This window comes from Somniosus microcephalus, chromosome 14 (genome assembly GCF_052327205.1).
Source record: "Somniosus microcephalus isolate GS21.2 chromosome 14, FLI_Smic_1.0, whole genome shotgun sequence".
NCBI classification, from domain to species: Eukaryota; Metazoa; Chordata; class Chondrichthyes; order Squaliformes; family Somniosidae; genus Somniosus; species Somniosus microcephalus.
This window is the reverse complement of record NC_141000.1, coordinates 22,658,823-22,682,894: the sequence shown is the minus strand read 5'-3', so window position 1 is coordinate 22,682,894 and position 24,072 is coordinate 22,658,823.

The window sequence follows — 24,072 nt, the reverse complement described above, 5'->3', positions numbered from 1 at the left end:
TTCATGAGCGAGGAACTCCGTCAGTTCCTACTAGCGACAGGTATTGCTGCAAGCAGGACCACCAGCTACAACCCCCGAGGGAACGGCCAGGTGGAAAGAGAGAATGCGACGGTATGGAAGGCCGTCCTCTTAGCCTTAAAGTCTAAGGGCCTCCCAACCTCCCGCTGGCAGGAAGCCCTCCCGGCAGCGCTGCATTCCATCCGGTCACTACTTTGCACTGCCATTAACGCCACCCCCCATGAACGAATGTTTATTTTCCCCAGGAAGTCGACTACGGGAACCACGCTACCAACCTGGCTGACCTCTCCGGGGCCCGTCTTGCTGCGAAAGCACGTGAGGGCCCATAAAATGGACCCCCTGGTCGAGAGGGTGGACCTCCTGCACGCCAACCCCCAGTACGCCTATGTGGCATGCCCAGACGGGCGGGAGGACACAGTCTCCTTACGAGACCTCGCACCCTCGGGCACTCCGGAGACACCACCTTCACCACCCCCCCAATTCCAGCCCAGGTAGACGGCATGCCGGAACCCCACGAGCCTTCGCCGACCACGCAAACACCAGCATTAACACCGGATAATGCAACACCGCCGCTGCGACGATCAGAAAGGCTTACGAGGCCTCCGGACAGACTGACATACCAGAACTGGTAGTACACTTCACCCCGCCGGACTCAAATCTAAACAAGGGGTGAATGTGGTAAACCACTTTTATCGTTCACTATCGTTACACTATAGTTATCACTGTTATATCGTTACTCTATGGTTAGCACTGTTCACACTGTTGTATCACTATACGAGGTCGCCTCTTGTCACGCTGTTATACCTGGGCTGACCACTGCTGACTCCGCCCATGACTCCACCTACCTGCCCAGGTATAAAGGTGGTCGACTGGCTGGCATTCCTCCTTGTTGTATCCGATCACCCACGAGGGTGGGCTCTGTTATTTAGCCAATAAAAACCTATAGTTACTTTCTTAACTCGTCGCTTTTCATTGGATGAATTGATAGGTATATCAGGGTGTTGACTTATGCCAACTTTCCCTGCGAATAGCCAGAATGAGCAGGCACTCGCATTCGCCTCTCTAGCTGGCATCCCACAGGTGCAGGGTGCCATCGACTGCAAACAAGTGGCAATCTGAGGATCACCCACAGCAACCAGGAGTTTTTATCAACTGCAAGGGATATTCATCCATTAATGCACAGCTAGTGCGCAACCACAAGAAAAAGTTCATGCAGGTGTGTGCCAGATTCCTTGGGAGCAGCCTTGATGCATTCATACTGTGGCAGCCCAACATTCCAGACCTTTTCCTACCAAGAAACAGACTTAAGGGCTGGATCGTAGGAGACAAGCAATAGCCCCTTCAAACTTGGCTCATGACACCTGTGAGGAACCCTACCAATGAGGCGCAGGAGGCTTACATCAAGAGCCAGATGACAACCAGGTGTGTCATTCTGCAAGCCATCGGAATGTTGAAGATACTCTTCAGGTGCCCTTCAGTACTCGGCAGTGAGCTTCTCCAGAATCATAGTGGTGTGCTGTGTCCTGCATAACACTACGCAGAAGAGAGGATTACAAGTGGAGGAGGACGAAAGCGCTCATCAGGTATCTTCTGATGAGAACATTGAAGAAGAGGAGGAGGAGGGGGAGGAATATGAAGATGGGGCATCCATCGCCAGACCAGCCACATATATTGCTGCCCGGGATGCTCTCATAGCTAGAAGATTCAGTTGATTATTCCGACTGCAACAAATAACAAATGAAAGCCACCACCAGCACGGCGGCGTTCGTGTCCATGATGTCACTTCAACGAAAATTGTTTGAAGAAATCGGGGTCACCAATGTAGGAACTAGGGTTCCTAGCCGAAGAATTGAGATCGGCTCAGAAAATCAAAAACAATAAAATTTAATGAACAAACGAAGCTGTACAGGAAACTGTAGGATACAATGCAAATAGGTCTGGTCTGCTTGAAAGCCTCTCTGGAACTGCTAGAAGGTTCCGAGCTCAACTGCCAGCAGGTTCCGAGCTCAACTGCTAGAAGGTTCCGAGCTCTGACGTCATGACGTCATCACGTTCTTCCCGCCGTTGAGAGATCACGTGACAGACGGCATGACGTCATCACGCGGAGTACAGGAAAGAAGCACTAGTACAGTTAACAGATACATTAAAGGTGCAGCCCCCAGCTGTACTACATTGCTGTAAAAGGAATTATATACAATTGTCCGTAATCCTCTGGTGGTTCTGCCACATGTGCCCCCCCAGAATTGCTTTTAACAGAGAAGGTAAGGCGAGAAAGGGGTCTGACGAGTCTGTCCGACCGACTGCGATACCCTGGCAGCTGGAACGGAGTGCTAGAAGACGAACTGGCCGTTGGCTGTGGTTGGGATGACGCCGCAGGCGGAGGAGAAGAAGAGGCCAGCTGTGGTCGACCCGATGAGGCGGGAACTGGCGACTCGGCGGATGACTGTGGCTGTACTGGACCGGCAGTCGACGGTGGACGACCACGACGAGGTGGCTGAGCGGTGACGACTGGTTCGCTCAGATCCAGATGCGCCAGTTTCAATCGGTCGATGGAGATGTGGTCAGGCTTACCGCCGACGTCGACTGTGAAGGACCTGTCACCTGACGAGATGACGCGGAACGGACCTGTGTAAGGCGGTTTGAGCAGGTTTTTGCGAGCATCCTGCCGAATGAACACGTATTCTGCACTCTTAAGATCCACCAGGACATGGGAGCGCTGCACGTCATGATGCGACGTAGGCACTGGGATGAAATTCCTAGCCGCTTCCTGGTGGCTGATGAGCTGCTGAGTTGGGGACCAGGGTTCCGTGTGAGGAGGAAGAAAATCGCCAGGCACTCTGAGTCGTTGGCCATAAACCAGCTCTGCTGAAGAAGAATGCAGGTCGTCCTTAGGTGCTGTGCGAAGACCTAGCAGCACCCAAGGGAGCCTGTCCACCCAACTAGGCCCACGGAGACTAGCACGCAGTGCGGCTTTAAGGGACCTGTGGAATCTTTCACACAGACCGTTCGCCTGTGGATGGTAGGCGGTGGTATGATGAAGCTTGGTGCCCAAACCTTGAGCTACGGCGTTCCAAAGCTCAGAGGTAAATTGAGGCCCCCGGTCGGAGGAGATGTCAGCCGGTACCCCGAACCGAGCTACCCACGACGAGATGAAGGCTCTGGAGACGTCTGCCGCTGTGGTGGCAACCAAAGGAATTGCCTCTGGCCACCTGGTGGTGCGGTCTACCACGGTGAGGAGGTGAGTGTACCCACGAGAGGAAGGGAGAGGACCAACCAGGTCCACGTGCACATGGTCGAATCGATGCTCCAGAACTGGAAAAGTGGCGACTGGGGCCTTAACATGGCGTTGTATCTTGGACTTCTGGCAACTCACACAGGTATTGGTCCAGTCATGGGCGTCGAGATGCATGCCCTTCCAAATTAATTTCTTTGCCATGAGTCGTTGTGATGCTCTCTTGTGATCCTGAATATGCCTGCACTTCAGGGTCTGCCTTCTGTTCTTTTGCCAAACCAACATAGTCGACTCCCAGGTGTACTGCGTGGAGCTGGGTGCGGGAGAGACAATCCGCCACCAGGTTGTCTTTGCCCGAGACATGTTGTATGTCGGTTGTAAATTCAGATATGTACGTAAGATGACGTTGTTGCCGTGCCGACCATGGTTCCACTGTCTTGGCCATCGCAAAAGTAAGTGGCTTGTGGTCTACAAAAGCTGTGAATGGGCATCCTTCCAGTAGGAAGCGAAAATGGCAGATGGCCAGAAACAATGTCAACAACTCCCTATCAAAAGTACTATATTTGCATTCGTTCTTCCGCAATTGGCGGCTGAAGAAAGCCAATGGTTGCCATGTGCCGTCGACCCACTGCTCCTGTACTGCCCCGATGGCATAATCAGATGCGTCGGTGGTAAGGGCAATGGTTGCGCCCGGAAGGGGATGTGCCAACATGGTCGCAGCAGCCAAAGCATTCTTAGTGTCGAGGAAAGCCGGTTCCATCTGGGGTGTCCAATCGATCGGGTCTTTGCCCGATTTACCTCTGAGGGCCTCGTACAAAGGTTGCATCAACAATGCCGCCTTGGGGACGAACCGATGATAAAAATGGACTATTCCCAGAAATTCCTGGAGGGCCCTGACGGTCTGAGGAAGAGGGAACGAGGTGACTGCTTCCACCTTCGTGGCCAGTGGGACAGCGCCTTCTGAGGTGATTCTGTGTCTCAGAAAATCAATGCTGTGCAACCCAAACTGGCACTTGGCCGGGTTGATAATAAGGCCATGTTGGCTGAGACGAGAAAAAAGGGTACGCAAGTGCGTAATGTGTTCTTTCATGCTGTTACTGGCAATAAGGATGTCGTCTAGGTAGACGAAGATGAACGGCAGATCGCGCAACACGGAATCCATGAGACGTCGGAAGGCTTGTTCTGCATTCTTCAGCCCAAACGGCATATGAAGGAACTCAAAGAGCCCGAAAGGTGTGATGACGGCAATTTTGGGGACGTCCTGAGGATGCACGGGCACTTGATGATAGCCTTGGACGAGGTCTACTTTGGAAAAGATGGAATTCCCTGCCAGATGGGCCGAAAAATCCTGAATGTGAGGAATTGGGTACCGATCCGGTGTGGTAGCCTCATTCAGGCATCTGTAGTCGCCGCATGGTCGCCATCCGCCGCCCGGCTTAGGAACAATGTGTAATGGCGAGGACCAAGGACTATTCGAACGTCGAATAATACCCAGGCGTTCCATTGTATGGAACTCCGCCTTGGCGGCTGCGAGTTTACCGGATTCCAGCCTTCGAGCTCTCGCATAAACGGGGGATCCTGTCATGGTAATGTGGTGCGCCACACCGTGCCTCGCGACTGAAGAAGAAAATGTGGGCCTGGTGAGCTCAGGGAACTCACTGAGAAGACGAGAGAACTCATTTGGAGATGGGACTGCACAGGCAACTGACCAAGACATCACGGTGCTTTGGTGGCAGGGGACCGAGTGAAAAGTGGAGGCACTGATTAGCCGGCAGTGTCGGACGTCAATGAGAAACCCGTTTGCGCAGAAGAAATCTGCCCCCAGGATGGCCTGTGAGACCTTCGCCGTGATGAACTCCCAAACAAAACGTTGGCCGCCAAAACTCAACTGGACCCTACGCTTTCCGAACGTGCGAATGGCTGCACCATTGGCTGCCTCGAGGGGGGGACCTTGACCGCCGGATTGAAGATCTAGCTTCGACGCTGGTAGGATACTGCACTGGGAGCCAGTATCACAGAGAAAACATCACCCTGACAGGGAGTCTGTAATGTATAGGAGTTTCCCTGTGGACCCGATGGCCATCGCAACTCCGGCGCGTCCCTTTGGCCTTATTGATCTTCTCAGAAACCGCTGGTTTGAGGTAGGTTTTTTTTTGGTGAGAAACTGCAGGGCAGACGACAATTTCTGGCCTTCGCGCCGAAACGAGCGTGGTATGTACACCAGCCTGCAGGAGGAGGAGTCGGATTCGCTCTTGTGGGGGATGGGCGCCTCGTGGTTGCACAACATGGCTGTGTGCAGGAGCATATTTTATCCGCCTCTGCGGCGAGTTCAGCATAGTTTTGGCGCCTCGTGGTTGTACAAGATTGTTGTGAGATGGTGAATATTTTATCCGCTTCCGCGGCGAGTTCAGCACAATCCGTGATTGTGGAATTGGCCAAGGCCATCTGTACTGGCTCTGGTAGTTGACAGAGAAACAGCTCGCGGAACAGAAAACATTGCGATTCCGAGCCCAAAAGCGTGAGCATTTGGCTCATGAGCTCTGAGGGTTTTGAGTCCCCGAGGCCGGGCATGGAGATAAGTCTGCGAGGGCGCTCCGACTTGGACAGACCGAAAATCTGCAGTAAACGTGCTTTTAAAGCTTCGTACTTGCCATCGTTCGGTGGACTCTCGTGGAGGCTGACGACCCGCGAGGCCGTGGCGCTGTCGAGGGCGGAGACCACATAATAATAACGGGTCGAATCCGCTGCTACTCCCCGGATTGCAAATTGGGCTTCTTCCTGGAAAAACCACGCGGCCGGTTGTTGCTCCCAAAATTGCAGCAGTTTGAGGGTGACGGCGTTCGTGTCCATGATGTCACTTCAACGAAAATTGTTTGAAGAAATCGGGGTCACCAATGTAGGAACTGGGGTTCCTAGCCGAAGAATTGAGATCGGCTCAGAAAATCAAAAACAATAAAATTTAATGAACAAACGAAGCTGTACAGGAAACTGTAGGATACAATGCAAATAGGTCTGGTCTGCTTGAAAGCCTCTCTGGAACTGCTAGAAGGTTCTGAGCTCAACTGCTAGCAGGTTCCGAGCTCAACTGCCAGCAGGTTCCGAGCTCTACTGCTAGAAGGTTCCGAGCTCTGACGTCATGACGTCATCACGTTCTTCCCGCCGTTGAGAGATCACGTGACAGACGGCATGACGTCATCACGCGGAGTACAGGAAAGAAGCACTAGTACAGTTAACAGATACATTAAAGGTGCAGCCCCCAGCTGTACTACATTGCTGTAAAAGGAATTATATACAATTGTCCGTAATCCTCTGGTGGTCCCGCCACACCAGGATACTTAACTTTTAGAAGAGATAGGCAAAATGGAAAAGGAGGAGGGGTAGCCCTGATAATAAAGGATGGGATAAAGACAGTAGAGAGAAAGGATCTTAGCACTGAAAATCAAAAAGTAGAATCCGTTTGGGTGGAGCTAAGAAACAGCAAGAGGCAGAAAATATTGGTGGGAGTTGTTTATAGGCCTCCAAATAGTAGTTGTAATGTAGGGCAGCGTATAAATCAGGAAATTAAAGGCGCATGTAATAAAGGTAATACAGTAATCATGGGGGACTTTAATCTACATATAGGGCTGGATTTTCATTCAGAAGTCGGGAAGGAGGCGGGACTACAACTTTCGGGTTTTAGTCCTGCCTCCATCGAGATGCGGCCAATCCACGCGATTTTCACTTGATTGACCTTGTTGAGCCCGCCCAGCGGGCTCAGCAGGCCAATTAAGGGCCACCCGGCAACAGGTGACGTCACAGACTGAAATTTCATCTGTCAAGATGTGTTGACAGATGAAAGATCAGTGTTTCACAGCTGTTTGAAGCTGTCAAACACTGACAGTCTTCTAACCTGAGTCCTTCTACGCAGACTCAATTAGAAATCTCGCCGGCACTGAAAGCTGCAGGCTGTCACTTTAGACAGATCGCAGCCATTCTGCTTTCTGTGCCAGCTGAATGATGGACTCCCGAAGCCTAGAGGAAGGAAGGCTTTAAAGGTAAGTACAGGTAATTTAAACTTCTTTACACACTTTAGACACACCAAACACACTTACCTTTGCACTCATGCACCCATCACTCACCTGAACACTGACATCTCGACCCCTCCAAGTCCTTCAATCCGACGGCCCGACTCCTCTAACCTGGCGTGGTTTGGAGCCATCGGGAATTCCACACGACACCCTTCAAAATAGGGATTAGGCTAAAAACTGCCTGTTAACTACCTGTTAACAGGCAATTAATTGGCACTAATCCCTTCCCGCCTCGGGTCGGCGGGTCCCAGTGCGGGACAGGTACCCACCTCCTTTGAAACTTACATGGAGGCGGGTTTTGGGCGGGATGGTGTCGGGACCCCTGAATTCGGGATTTTAGCCCCCCGCACGCCTAAAAGCCCGCCTCACGGCACACTGATAACCGACCCCATAGACTGGGCAAACCAAATTTGCAGTAATAGTGTGGAGGACGAATTCATGGAATGTATGCAAGATAGTTTTCTAGATCAGTATGTTGAGGAACCAACTAGGGAACAGGCTATTTTAGATCTAGTATTGTGCAATGAGAAAGGGTTAATTAATAACCTTGTTGTTAAATCAGAAACTAGGGTCTTTAATCTAAACAAAGCAAACAACTTAGGTATGAGGGGCGAGTTGGCTAAGGTAGATTGGGAAACTACATTAAAAGGTATGATGGTAGACAAGGAATGGCTAGCCTTTAAAGAATTAATACATAATTTACAACAAATATACATTTCTTTGAGGCACAAAAACCCCACAGGAAAAGTGGTCCAACTGTGGCTAACAAGAGAAGTTAAAGATAGTATTAGATCAAAGGAAGAGACTTATAATGTTGCCAAAAAGAGTAGTAAGCCTGAGGATTGGGAGGATTTTAGAATTCAGCAAAGGAGGGCCAAGAAATTGATTTAAAAAAAGGGAAAATAGAATATGAGAGTAAACTAGCGAGAGACATAAAAACAGACTGTAAAAGCTTCTATAGGTATGTAAAAAAGATTAGCAAAAGTAAATGTGGCTCCCTTACAGACTGAGACAGGAGAAATTATAATGGGGAATAAGGAAATGGCAGAGAAATTAAACAAATACCGTGTCTGTCTTCACGGAAGACGACGCAAAAAACTTCCCGGAAATAGTGGAGAACCAAGGGTCTAGCGAGAATGAGGAACTGAAAGAAATTAGTATTAGTAAAAAAATAGCACTGGAGAAATTAGTGGGACTGAAAGCCAATAAATCACCTGGACCTGATGGCCTACATCCTAGGGTTTTAAAAGAGGTAGCTATAGAGATAGTGGATGCATTGGTTGTCATTTTCCAAAATTCCATAGATTCTAGAACGCGGATTAAAAGGTAGCAAATGTAACCCCACTATTTAAGAAAAGAGGGAGAGAGAAAACAGGGAACTACAGACCAGTTAGCCTGACATCAGTAGTAGGGAAAATGTTAGAATCTAAGAACGTGACAACAGGGCACTTAGAAAATTATAATAGGATTGGGCAGAGTCAACACGGATTTATGAAAGGGAAATAGTGTTTGATAAATCTGCTCTTTGAGGTTGTAACTAGTAGGATAGATGAGGGGGCACCAGTGGATGTAATGTATTTGGATTTTTTTGAGGTTGTAATTAGCAGAATAGATAAGGGGGAACTAATGGATGTGGTGTATTTGGATTTTCAGAAGGCAATTGATACGGTGCCACACAAGAGGTTATTAAACAAAATAGGGCTCATGGGATTGGGGGTAATATACTAGCATGGATTGAGGATTGGTTAACAGACAGAAAACAGAGAGTAGGAATAAATGGGTCATTTTCAGGTTGGCAGGCTGTAACTAGTGGGGTACCACAAGGATCAGTGCTTGGGCCTCAGCTATCCAATGATTTGGATGAGGGGACCAAATGTAATATATCCAAGTTTGCTGATGATACAAAGCTGGAATGTAAATTGGGAGGAGGATGCAAGGAGGCTTCAAGGGGATATGGACAGGCTAAGTGAGTGGGCAAGAACATGGAAAATGGAATATAATGTGGAAAAATGTGAAGTTATCCACTTTGGTAAGAAAAATTGAAAAGCAGAGTATTTTTTAAATGGTGAGAGATTGGGAAATGTTGGTGTTCAGAGGGACCTGGGTGTTCTTGTACACGAATCACTGAAAGTTAACATGCAGGTACAGCAAGCAATTAGGAAAGCAAATGGTATGTTGGCCTTTATTACAAGAGAATTTGAGTATAAGAGTAAAGATGTCTTACTGCAATTATATAGTGCTCTGGTGAGACCACACCTGGAGTATTGTGTACAGTTTTGGTCTCCTTACCTAAGGAAGGATATACTAGCCATAGAGAGAGTGCAGCGAAGGTTCACCAGACTGATTCCTGGGATGGGGGGATTGTCCTATGAGGAGAGATTGAGTAGACTCGGCCTATATTCTCCAGAGTTTAGAAGAATGAGAGGTGATCTCATTGAAACATACAAAATTCTTACAGGGATTGACAGGGTAGATGCAGGGAGGATGTTTCCCCTAGCTGGGGAGTCCAGAACCAGGGGTCACAGTTCCAGAATAAGGTGTCGGCCATTTAGGACTGAGATGAGGAGAAATTTCTTCACTCAGAGGGTGGTGAATCTTTGGAATTCTCTACCCCAGAGGGCTATGGATGCTCAGTCGTTGAGTATATGCAAGACAGAGATCGATAGATTTTTGAATATTAAGAGAATCAAGGGATATGGGGATAGTGCAGGAAAGTGGAGTTGAGATAGAAAATCAGCCACGATCTTATTGAATGGCGGAGCAGGCGCGAAGGGCCAAATGGCCCACTCCTGCTCCTATTTCTTATGTTCTTATGTTCTTATAAGATCCTTATGTTCTTTAAGTGTCAGCTGTGGCTCAGTTGGTAGCACACTCACCTCTGTGTCAGAAGGTTGTGGGTTCAAGTCCCACTCCAGGCTGACACTCCAGTACAGTGCTGAGGGAGTGTTGTACTGTCGGAGGTGCCGTCTTTCAGATGAGACGTTAAACCGAGGCCCTGTCTGCTCTCTCAGGTGGACGTAAAAGATCCCATGGCACTATTTCAAAGAAGAGCAGGGTGTAATGATCAGTAACATGTCATTCTAGAATAGTACACTAGGTGGAGCTGTATGTTTAATAGTGGGCTACCCACAAGGCAGTAGTCAAGATGGATGCCCGTACACTAGTCCACATGGCTGAATAAATGACTAGCTCAAGCTAGCTGTTCACAATGAAAACGTCTATTTATTTATGAACATAAAATGGTACCAGGATTGGTAATATTTGCTGAATATTGTGAAACGCGACATGGAGAATTTGAAGCCACCGGAGGGTTTGAAACTCACGGGGAATGTCGACTGCAATTGGCGGACTTTCAAACAACAATTCGAACTCTACGTTGCCGCCATCGGGTTCGGTACGAAGCCAGACGCAAGCAAAATAGCGTTACTGCTCACGGTTGCAGGCCCGTAGGTGATAGAGGTATTTAATACGTTTGTATTTGATCAAGAGGAGGGCAGAGAAAAAATGGACGATGTGCTAAAGAAGTTTGATACACATTGTTCTCCCAAAAAGAACGAGACCTATGAGAGGTACGTGTTCCATTCACGGACACAGCAGTAAAATGAGACTTTTGATAGCTTTGTGACCGATCTGAAACTGAAAGCACAGACATGTAATTTCTCTGAACTGAAATCTTCCATGGTTCGTGACCAGATTGTGTTTGGTATTCATGATAAAAAGGTCAGGGAACGTTTGTTGAGAGAAACTGAACTAACATTGGAGGATGCTGTGAAAATATGCCATGCCAGTGAGCTAGCTCGGCAGCACGCAAAGACTTTCAGTGAAATTAATAATGATGCGACTGTAATGAGTGACTGTGCTGCTGTCGGTGCTGTGTCCTACGAGGGGAAGAAACATGGGCAGAACAGAAATGCAAAGCAATTGGAGGATGGAATTTTTAATTGTAAACGCTGTGGTTACCAGCACCAGTCAAGACAATGCCCTGCGTTTGGGAAAATGTGCACAAAATGTAATGGAAATAATCACTTTGCCAAACAATGCTTTTCAAAAGTAAAAACAAAGAAAGGGCAACAAGTCAATGTGATTGAGGACACTGATTTGAGTGAGACATTTTTTGTAGGAATGGTGTCATGTGACAATATCGAAAAGGATACAGAAAATGTGCAGCCCTCAGGAATGGACAATGCTGAACATAAAGTTAATGCAGTAAAAGAGGACAAATGGATGATGCCACTGCAGGTAAATGGAGCATTAGTTACATTGAAACTAGACACTGGGGCAAAAGCAAACTTAATCAGTATGAGTGACATTTAAAATATGAAAGAAAAGCCCAAAATACAGAAAAAGTCAGTACTACTGAAGAACTATAATGGACAGAAAATAGATAGCTTAGGTGTATGCAGACTTAAAGTGACAGTCAAAGACAAAGTGCATCATCTCATGTTTTCTGTTGTGGCTGAAGGACTTGATTCACAACTAGGTGACAAAGTTTGTGAGGACTTAGAACTGGTCAAGAGAGTCTACCGTATAAACTGTGCCATAAGCAGACCAGATGACTCGGTGGATTCTGTAGTGAGTAATTTCCAGGATGTGTTCAAAGGATTTGGAGTTCTACCATTCACTTACAAGATCCAGCTAAAGGAGGATGCTCAGCCAGTGGTACATGCTCCACGGAGAGTTCCAGCACCCCTGCGTGACCGGCTCAAGAAAGAACTGGACAGAATGACCACACTAGGAGTCATCAGGAAAGTCGAAGAGCCAACAGACTGGGTTAACTCCATGGTATGTGTAAAAAAAAAGAACAATGATCTAAGAGTATGCATGGATCCAAAGGACTTAAATGCAAACATAAAACGTGAACACTACCAGATTCCCAAGTGAGAAGAAATCACCAGTGAAATGTCAGGTGCCAGATACTTCACAAAGCTCGATGCCTCACAAGGATTTTGGCAACTAAAACTGGATGAAGAGAGCACCAAATACTGTATCTTCAACACACCATTTGGCAGGTATTGTTTCCTCAGAATGCCTTTCGGGATAATATCTGCATCTGAAATCTTTCATAGAGCGATGGAACACATAATTAAAGGTCTGGAAGGAGTTCAGGTCTATGTTGATGACATCATCATCTGGGGCTCCACACTGAAAGAACACAATGAGAGACTGACTAAAGTGCTACAGAGCATACGCCGGAATGGACTGAAGCTCAACAAAGCCAAGTGTCAGTTTGGCGTCCAGGAAGTCACTTTCCTAGGAGATAATCTATATGGTAAAGGAATAGAGCCAGATATGGAAAAAGTAAACGCCATACTCAACATGCCCCGACCCACTGACAAAAAAAGAGTGCTACGCATCATGGGGATGATAAACTTCATTGGAAAGTTCATTCCTAACTTGTTAGCCAAGACAGCCTGTCTGCGAGACCTGCTACATAAAACAAATGAGTTTGCATGGACAGAAAGACATGAACAAGAGTGGATGAACCTCAAAACAGTGCTGACAACCACACCTGTACTCACCTTCTTTGACCCAACAAAGAGAATCAAAGTGTCAACGGATGCATCAAAAGATGGCCTAGGCGCGGTCTTGCTACAAGCAGAGGGTGAAGATTGGAAGGCTGTTGCCTATGCCTCCAGGCCTATGACTGATTCTGAGTGTCGATACGCCCAGATTGAAAAGGAATGTCTAGGCTTGGTAGTTGGACTAGAAAAGTTCCATGGCTACATATATGGACTTCCCACCTTCACAGTTGAGACAGACCACTGTCCACTGGTTGCCATCATAAAAAAAAATCTGAATGAGATGTCTCCAAGGATTCAACGACTCATGATGAAGCTGCAAAGATATGACTTTGAACTGATCTACACACCAGGCAAACACATAGTGTTAGCAGATGCACTATCCCGAGCACCCACAATGAGTCATGTGAGCTCTACTGAGGAAGACGTGGATGTTCATGTGAGTATGGTCACTGCTGCGCTGCCTGTGTCAGACACAAAATCAAAGCAAATAGCAGAAGAAACAGTAAGAGATACAGTGTTACAAACAGTAATAGAGAACATTCATCATGGTTGGCCAAAAGGTTCCTGTCCAAAGTACTATCACATTAGGTCAGAGTTGAGTGTCGCAAGTGGACTATTACTAAAACAGAACAGAATAGCCATTCCACAGGCTCTACGTCGAGACATGCTCAAAAGGATTCATGAGGGACACCTCGGAATTGAAAAATGCAAAAGGAGAGCAAGAGACACTGTTTATTGGCCTGGCATAAATAAGGACATTGAGAACATGATAGGCATATGTGAGACATGTCAGAAACACCAAAACAAACAAGCAAAGGAACCAATGATAGTAGCTGACTTACCAACAGCACCATGGCAAAAGGTTGGTATGGACCTCTTTCATTTGAATGGTAAAGACTATCTAATAGTGATTGACTACTATTCTAACGATCCTGAGATGGCGCTGCTCTCAAGCACATCAGCAAGCAGTGTCATAATGCATGTTAAATCCATCTTCGCCAGACATGGAATTCCCAGGATTGCCGTTAACGACAATGGTCTGTGCTTCAACTGTAAGGAGTGGCAACAGTTTGCAGCACATTATGACTTTCAGCACATCACATCCAGTCCTCTGTATGCTCAGTCAAATGGTAAGGCAGAGAAAGGTGTTCAAGTTCTCAAACAGCTACTGAAGAAAGCAACAGAAAGCAAGTCTGATCCTTATCTCACCCTGCTGAGCTACTGAGCCTCCCCTTTAGATTGTGGTTCTTCACCTGCTGAACTCCTAATGGGTCGCAAGTTGCGCACCACGCTATCCTGCTGTGCAAAAGAAAAGCAGAGTAAGGAACTAAGACAGAGACTTCAACTGTTAAAGCTGAAACAGAAATCACACTATGACAAGTCATCAAAAACTCTGAAACCATTGACAAGGGATGATGTTGTCAGGATTGAGGATCCAAATGCATGGAACAGGAAAGCTACAGTTCTTGAGGAAGTAGGACCAAGGTCATACACCGTTAGAACTGAGGAAGGACAGATTCTCAGGAGGAACCGCCGTTCCCTCCTGAAAACACAAGAAACTATCCAAGAGTAAATCGATGACAATGCCGCAACTGAATCTTGTCACTCACCACCAGAACAATCTAACACAAACACACATACAGGCTCTCATGCAAACACATCAGACTTACCTGTGCTGAGAAGATCCACACGTGAAGTAAAAAAGCCTGATAGACTTAATCTTTGAGTACAAAGAAAACTATAATAACAGAATGAAAAGCTTAGAGTTCATAAAGTAAAGCTTTGAAAATGTGTTGACTGTTGTGAAGATGTTTATGTCGTTATGATTGATTGATATTGATTTTGTTTAACCTCTAAGGAAGGGGGCTGTAATGATCAGTAACATGTCATTCTAGAATAGTACACTAGGTGGAGCTGTATGTTTAGTAGTGGGCTACCCAGAAGGCAGTAATCAAGATGGATGCCTGTACACTAGTCCACATGGCTGAATAAATGACTAGCTCAAGCTAGCTGTTCATAATGAAAACGTCTATTTATTTATAAACATAACACAGAGGAGTTATCCCTGGTGTCCTGGCCAATATTTATCCCTCAACCAACATAACAAAAACAAATTATCTGGTCATTATCACGTTGCTGTTTGTGGGAGTTTGCTGGGCACAAATTGGCTGCCGCGTTTCCCGCATTACAACAGTGACTGCACTCCAAAAGTACTTCATTTGGTGTAAAGTGCTTTGAGATGTCCAGTGGTCGTGAAAGGCGCTATATAAATGCAAGTCTTTCTTTTTTATGTATTGACATTAATCATGAAATGTGTGAAAGGGCGAGTTGGCACTCAGGCACCAATATTGGGCAAGACATGGAAAGTGGTGTTAATCAATAAATTTTATGTGGCGTTATAAAAAAAAGGAAACAGTATAATGTTTTGTCAACACCAATGTGCATACCCTTGGTGAATTACAATTGCATTAACTTACTTCTACGTAGTGCATCCTTGACTGCAGAGATGCTTTTGGCCTATGACCTCTGGGTTTTGGAGCTCCTGAGAGCCCCGCCAAAGACTGCTCCACCTGTACAGGGGCAGACTCGGCCATCAGGAGACAAGGCAGCATGTTGGGTACTGTGTGGAGGGGGTGGGGCGGGGGCGGGGGTGCAGGGAGCAATGGGTGAGAAGTGGAGCTTTAATTGGAGTTCCCATTTCCATATTTCCTTTCACCATCATCCCTCTCCTGGGCCAGCACCACATCAGTCCTACCACTCTGCTGCAGAAAAGCTTGGTGGAGATCAGTAACTCATTTTAAGGCCACCGATAAGGTATCTGTCATCCTGTTTAAGGCAGCAGACATGTTGGCATCCAAAATCTGCATGGCAATGTTACATTTAATTTTTTTTTGGGTGCGTAGCCCAATCAGAATATCACGCATGCGCGGTTTTTCCTATTTAAAAGTCGGTGAGCCGGCTGCGCGGGAGCTGCAGAGTGCTGCGTGGCTGTGCAGCTTAAAGGGAACATTGCTGCACAGCCACGGTCATGGCCTGCAAGGACTCATTTGAGAGCCGTGCTTGAAGCTCCATGGAGGCGGCCACTCTCTCCATGGCAGACATTCACGCAATTTCCTGAGCCACCAATATACTAGTGTCTGAGTTGGACTGCTCCATCCTCTCCGCTATTGTGGAGAGTGTGCGTCCCACGTCTGCCAGTACCTCGCAAAGTTGCTGATGCACCTCTAGCATTCCCCTTCTCAACGAAGGCCCCCAGGATTCAGCATCTGTGTCCAGCTGAGCAGAGCTTGGAGAGGATTGTGCCCTCCCATTGCGGGCTCTCCACCGATGTTCCTGCCATCAGTGTCTGCTCATACTCACTTGTGAATTGCGAATCACCAGGTAAAAACCCAACTAACTCTCTAACTGGGCCCACCAAAGTGCGAGTATTTGTGCTGGTGCATGGCTGTACGTCCTGTGACTCTCAGAAGGAATGAGGTCCTCTGAGCAATTGTCCTCGTGCATCTCCAGCGACACTTGTATGTGTAAGGGTCCTGGAAGACAAAAGAAAGTGATATGAATTAGTCGTGGCAAAGTAACAATCTTGGCAATCACCATACTGCAGTCTTCTCATAGTTCAGCCATTGATGAAATAAAGGCAGCATGTATGTCAGAGATATTTTTAATTCTGTCACCAGCAAGTTCCCAGTCTCTCCATCTCCAAATGAGAGGGATGCAGATGTGCCACTTATTTCCATGGCATCCTCCTCTGCTTCCGTTAGCTACACAATTTGTGACGGCTCACCTCCAGTCCTCTCCCTCTCCTTTGCGTTTTGTGCTCTCTTATCCTAATAGAGGTGAAGAACTAGACCTGTGAGTGAATGAAGGTCGCATATTTAACTGATGGATGCAATGCATTTGGCGAAGGTGACAATCAGACTGATACAGGACCTTATATAATGGGTGAATGACAGTGGTGAATGGATACATGGGAAGGTGAGGAAGTGCATTGAAAGTGAAGAATGGGTGGTGCTGAAACTTAAGTGGGTGTGAGGAGTGATGTAGTATGCTTGGCAAACCAGAGTGAAGGGTGGGGGGGGGGGGAGGGGAGGGCATTTGACCACAGGATGTAGGTGAATCAGCAAATGTACTCACTTTTCCTGACCTGGTTAGATTATTAAACTGCTTCCTGCATTGCATCCAATGCTGGGGCACAATGCTCCTGCTGCTCACCTCCTCAGCCACATAAGAACATAAGAAATAAGAGCAGGAGTAGGTCATACGGCCCCTCGAGCCTGCTCCACCATTCAATAAGATCATTACTGATCATCGACCTCAACTCCACTTTCACGCCCGATCTCCATATCCCTTGATTCCCCATGAGTCCAAAAATCTATCTATCTCATCCTTGAATATACTCAAAGACTCAGCATTCACAGCCCTCTGGGGCCGAGAATTCCAAAGATTCACAACCCTCTGAGTGAAGAAATTCCTCCTCATCTCAGTCTTAAATGGCCTACCCCTTATCCTGAGACTATGCCCCCTAGTTCTAGACACTCCAGCCAGGGGAAACAACCTCTCAGCACCTACCCTGTCAATCCCCTTCAGAATCTTGTATGTTTCAATGAGATCACCTCTCATTCTTCTGAACTCCAGAGAGTATAGGTCCATTCTACACAATATCTCCCACATGCTGCAGTTACGACACACCACCTGCCCTGCCATCTCTAACCTTGTTTTATTTATTAAATAATTAATTAAAGATTTTATTCAATCGATATTTTAGGTTTATTGTTTATTTTATTTAGTTTAAGTTATTAATTTAATAAGTACTAGCAAGTTACAGTTCCTCAGCTCTTAATTTAACCCGATTCCCTAACTTGGAGAGGAAAAAGAGCTGTAATACTCACCAACCAATCACCTACCTGCTCTCCTGTGACATCACTCTTTGATGTTGTTTTTGAATCGGAGCCTCGCGCTGCCCCTGCTTTAATTCAGGTCCGCTCTCGGGCCGCTCTTTATCCTTTCGCCACAGCCTCCAAGCACGTCTTCTGGGTGATGGCAGCAGTTTCCTTCCTCCCATTTATGGGGAAAAGTACGTCCACCTTGCCCCTGACTGCGCCCATCAGTAATTCCAGGGAAGCATCATTAAATCTGGGTGCTGCTCTTGCTCTTTGTGAATCCATCTAAGACACCTCCTTGTTCCTTCAAAATCCCATTTCTGCATTGGCCCTTTAAATAGTGGACTTCAAATCGCACCATGCGGGTGCGCATCACTCCCACTGCGCAGCTTGGAGCACTCCTACACAGAATATCCAGAGTTTGTACCAGCTTTCCTACACCATCAATTTCTAGCTAATGTTCTCCTTTCATAAAAGTGATTGATGACATTAGCAATGTAAATATACCAACCTGAAAATATCTTCAGCCCTATGACGTAGCCTGTACAAAATCCCATCCAATTTTTATCAACCTGTCTCACTTTCTCTTACTAGGTTACCACTACCAGATAGTGAGTTACTTGACTATTATTTTATTCCAATTAGTATTTTATGTGCGAAAACAGATTGCAATAGAAAACTCCCCATGATTGTAGTGTTTTGGAAAAAAAGAGGCTACATATATTTTGACTATATTATTTTACAGTTTTTTTGAGGGCATTGTCTGTTGTTTGAGAACATTTATGCTATTAGATGTTGATAAAGTCAGCTTTTTAAAAAGGAAAATTTCCTCCAGCCCAAGGCCTAAATAAATGGGAACGGTCTTGAGGCTGCAGACGAAAGGATGGCTTCTGCAAATTGTTAGTAGACAAACTATAGTGCCAGTTAGAATTTTGAAACTTATAAAATTCTGACAGGACTGGATAGACTAGATGCAGGAAGGATGCTCCCGATGGCGGGGGAGTCCAGAACCAGGGGTCACAGTCTAAGGATAAGGGGTAAGCCATTTAGGACAGAGACTCATTGGCCCAGGGGAACCCACACCTCTGAAAGTAACTGGCCAATTAGCGGAAAATCACAAATTTTTCCCACCTGACAGTGGAGGCAGGTTTGGAGCCCCCTTAAACTTAAATAAAGCCAATTACATAGGTATGAGGGGCGAGTTGGCTAAGGCAGATTGGAAAAATAGATTAAAAGGTATGGAGGTAGCTAAGCAGTGGCTAGCATTTAATGAAATATTTCATAATTCTCAACAACAATACATTCCATTGAGAAACAAAAACTTCACGGGAAAAGTGATCCATCCGTGACTAACTAAAGAAGTTAAGGATAGCATTAGATTGAAAGAAGAAGCTTATAATGTTGCAAAGAATAATAGTAAGCCTGAGGATTGGGAGAGTTTCAGAAACCAGCAAAGGTTGACCAAATAATTGATAAAAAGGGGAAAATAGAATGAGAGAAAACTAGCAAGAAATATAAAAGCAGATTGTAAGAGTTTCTACAAGTATGTAAAAAGGAAACGAGTAGCAAAAGTAAACGTTGGTCCCTTAGAGGCTGAGACAGGAGAAATTATTATGGGGAATAAGGAAATGGCAGAAATGTTAAACAAATATTTTGTATCTGTCTTCACAGTAGAAGACACAAAAAGCATACCAAAAGTGGTGGGGAACTAAGGGTCTAATGAGGGTGAGGAACTTAACATCATTAATATAAGTAGAGAAAAAGTACTAGAGAAACTAATGGGACTAAAAGCCGACAAATCCCCTGGACCTGGCGGCCTACATCCTAGGGTTCTAAAAGAGGTGGCTGAAGAGTTAGTGGATGCTTTGGTTTTGATCTTCCAAAATTCCCTAGATTCTGTAATGGTCCCAGCGGATTGGAAGGTCGCAAATGTAACACCGCTTTTCAAGAAAGGAGGGAGAGAAAAAACAGAACTACAGGCCTGTTAGCCTGACATCAGTTGTCGGGAAAATGCTGGAATCCATTGTTAAGGAAGTGGTATCAAGTCACTTAGAAAATCATTACATGATTAGGCAGAGTCAACATGGTTTTATGAAAGGGAAATCGTGTTTGACAAATTTATTAGAGTTTTTTGAGGATGTAACTAGCAGGGTAGATAAAGGGGAACCAGTGGATGTAGTATATTTGGATTTCCAAAAAGCATTTGATAAGGTGCCACATAAAAGGTTATTACACAAGATTAGGGCTCATGGGTTTGGGGATAATATAGTAGCATGAATGGAGGATTGGTTAATGGACAGAAAACAGAGAGTAGGGTTACATGGATCTTTTTCACCTTGGCAGGCTGTAACTAGTGGGGTACCGCAAGGATCAGTGTTGGGGCCTCAGCTATTTACAATCTATATTAATGACCTAGATGAAGGGACCGAGTGTAATGTATCCAAGTTTGCTGATGACACAAAGCTAGGTGGGACAGTAAGCTGTGAGGAGAACACTAAGGGGTCAATTTTCTGGCAGCCGTCGGGCGGCTTTTCATGCGGCCGGGGGCCGAAAATCGCCGAAAAAGTGGGTCGGGACCCCCCCGCCTGATTCCTCGCCCCGTCCGACTTTCGGACCGCTGTTTCTCCGCGACCCGAATCAGTCCCGCCCGCCACTGGTGGGACTGGTCGTCGGCACACTAATGACCAATAATTACCTTGTTGAAGTAGATTTTCTGGGGCCGTTGCGATTTTGGGGCTTTCCCCACATCAAACACGCCTGCGGGGAACCCCGCTGATGAGACCTGGCGTGAAGCTTGCTGGCTTGCTTGCTGTCAGCTGCAGGTCAATCAGAGAAGCTGCGATTTAAAGGGACAGCACTTGTATGTTGAAGGACCTTGTTGTTGCAGGTTTGGGGCTACTTCTTCAAGGCTTAGGCACAGCTGTGGAAGGTTGGAGCCTCACACACTTCTCCAATGCGATCTCCTGGGAAGCCCCTCTCGCCACCCTCACTCAGCGCTTCCTCAGCGGAGGCATCTACGAGAAGCATGGGACGCCTTTTTTTCCTTCCCTTCTTGCCATTAGAGGATCTCCAGCAGCAGAGGCGACAGCAGCAGAACCAGGAACAGCAGGATCAGCAACAGGAGCACCAGGCTGCTGCTCACTCACCTGAAGCTGCACAGGCCAGAAGGGGCCAGCGCTTGGAAGTGGCTTGAGAGCTGCGCTTTAGGGGGCCATGGGGACCCGTTTCTGCACTGGCAGTCCTACTCAGAAGGACATCCATGAAGATCTAGTTTCACTGTTCAACAGATGGCCAACGCTCCTCAAGAGATGTCATTCTCTTATGAGCACTCACCATGTTTTCCGTACCCTGGCGAGTTATCTCCTCCATGGAGGTTGCCAACCTTTCCATGGTGATGCGTTCATGCGCCAGTGACTCCACAAAGGCTCTGCTCATGGTCGCTATGGACTCCTCCATTCGCTCCACACTCGCAGCGACCCTGGAGACAAAACCTGCCAGAGACTCCTGCATCTGTGCATGGAGATCCATCACCTCTTCTCTTGCGGATGGACCCAGAAGCAGAGGGTCGACATGCAGCGCAGCTGAGCTGAGCTGGCAGAGTCCTGCGCCCTCCGACGAGGACTCTCCACTGCTGTCCCTGTCTCCAGAATCTGCTGAGGTTTACTTGTGAGCTGTGAAACACCAGGTGACAACACTACTCTATGTCCCGAAGGTCCCCCCGAGGTGTGAGTGTCTGCACTGGTGCTGGGTGCGCTTACTTCTGCTGACGCTGCGCCCTCAGAGGTTGGAGCTTCCTCTGAGGAGTCTGGCTGCACAGCCTCTTCCTCCTCCACAGTGAGGACGGGGGCTCTGGATGGTACTGTGGGGGAGTAAAGGAAGGAGTTAGAGATGTAATGCCAAGGTTCTTCTGGTGACTCCCAGTGAGTTGGCATCTGCTGACACCTGCATCCATGCAGCATTGGCCTCAGTGGGAGGCCTCTTCCTCCCTGACCTAGGGAAGAGGACCTCCCTGTGGGCCCTAACCCCATCCAATAATGCCTGCAGTGAAGCCTCATTGAATTTGAAGGCAGCTCGGGGTCTGGCACTGGCCACAGCTGCTGCAGGCTCCTCTGCCATCCTGTATGGGTCATTTGGAAGCCTTCAGAGGATGCAGTGCTTGCTATGGACCTTGAAAGCACCACGAATGATGACATCATACTGTGGGGATTTCTGACTCGAATTGGACAATTAGCAAGGCTTCCCACATGCTGGGAATTAATTGGCCACTTGAGGGAAAATTGCGTGGAGCTGGCTGACACTTTTTTGTGTGTGTCAAAAACCCCACATTCGGGGAAACCCAACCATTTCCCACACAAGCCGAAAATCGGGGCCTAAGAGTCTGTAAAGGGATATAGATAGACTAAGTGAGTGGGCAGTAAGGTGGCAGATGGAGTATAATGTAGGGAAAGGTTATTCACTTTGGTAGGAAGAATAGAAAAAGAGAATATTTTTTAAATGGTGAGAAACTTTCAAATGTTGGTGTTCAGAGAGATTTGGGTGTGCTCGTGCAAGAAATACAGAAAGCTAGCATGCAGGTAGTGCCTTAAATAAGGAAGGCAAATGGCATGTTGGCCTTTATTGCAAGGGAGCTGGTGTATAAGAGTAAGGAAGTGTTGCTACAATTGTACAGGGCTTTGGTGAGACCACACCTGGAGTATTGTGCAGTCAGTTTTGATCTCCTTATCTAAGGAAGGATATACTTGCCTTGGAGGCAGTGCAACGAAGGTTCACTACAATGATTCCTGGGATGAGAGGGCTGTTCTATGATGAGAGATTGTGTAGAATGGGCCTATACTCATAGAAACATAGAAGATAGGAGCAGGAGTAGGCCATTCGGCCCCTCGAGCCTGCTCCGCCATTCAATGCGATCATGGCTGATCATCCAAATTCAGTACCCGGTCCCTGCTTTCTCCCCGTACCCCTTGAGCCCTTTAGCCTTAAGAAATATATCCAACTCCTTCTTGAATATATTTAATTAATTGGCCTCTACTGCCTTCTCTGGTAGAGAATTCCACAGGTTCACCACTCTCTGGGTGAAGAAATTCCTCCTCATTTCTGTCCTAAATGGCCTACCCCTTATCCTTAGACTGTGACCCCTGGTTTTGGATTCCCCTACCATCGGGAACATCCTTCCTGCATCTAGTCTGTCCAGTCCTGTCAGAATTTTATAAGTTTCAATGAGATCCCCTCTCATTCTTCTAAACTCCAGCGAGTACAAGCCCAATTGACCCAATCTCTCCTCATACGTCATTCCTGCCATCCCAGGTATCAGCCTGGTGAATCTTCGCTGAACTCCTTCCATGGCAAGAACATCCTTCCTCAGATAAGGCGACCAAAACTGCACACAATACTCAAGATGTGGTCTCACCAAGGCCCTGTACAACTGCAGCAAGACATCCTTGTTCCTGTACTCAAACCCTCTCGCTACGAAGGCCAACATACCATTTGCCTTCATAACCGCCTGCTGCACTTGCATGCTTACCATCAGCGACTGGTGCACAAGGACACCCAGGTCTCGTTGCACTTCCCCTTCTCCCAATCTATTGCCATTCAGATAATAATCTGCCTTCCTGTTTTTGCCACCAAAGTGGATAACTTCACATTTATCCATGTTATATTGCATCTGCCATGCTTCTGCCCAATCACCCAACCTGTCCAAATCATCCTGGAGTTTCTTGTCATCCTCCTCACAGCACACATGCCCACCCAGCTTTGTGTCGTCTGCAAATTTGGAGATATTACATCTAGTTCCCCTGTCTAGATCATTAATATATATATTGTGATTAGCTGGGGTCCAAGGACTGATCCCTGCGGTACCCCACTAGTTACTGCCTGCCACTCGGAAAAAGACCCGTTTATTCCAACTCTTTGCTTTCTGTCTGCCAACCAGTTTTCTATCCAAGTCAATACCTTGCCCCCAATCCCATGTGCCTTAACTTTACACGCTAATCACTTATGCGGGACCTTATCGAAAGCCTTCTGAAAGTCCAAATATACCACATCCACTGGTTCTCCCTTATCTATTTTACCAGTTACATCCTCAAAAAATTCCAGTAGATTAGTCAAGCACGACTTACCTTTTGTAAATCCATGTTGACTTTGTCGGATCCTGTCACTGTTTTCCAAGTGCTCTGCTATTACATCTTTTATAATGGACTCTAGCATTTTCCCCACTACCGATGTCAGGCTTACCGGTCTGTAATTCCCCATTTTCTCCCTACCACCTTTTTTGAATAGTGGGGTAACATTAGCTACCCTCCAATCCATGGGTACTGTTCCAAAATCCATCGAATGTTGGAAGATGATCAGCAATG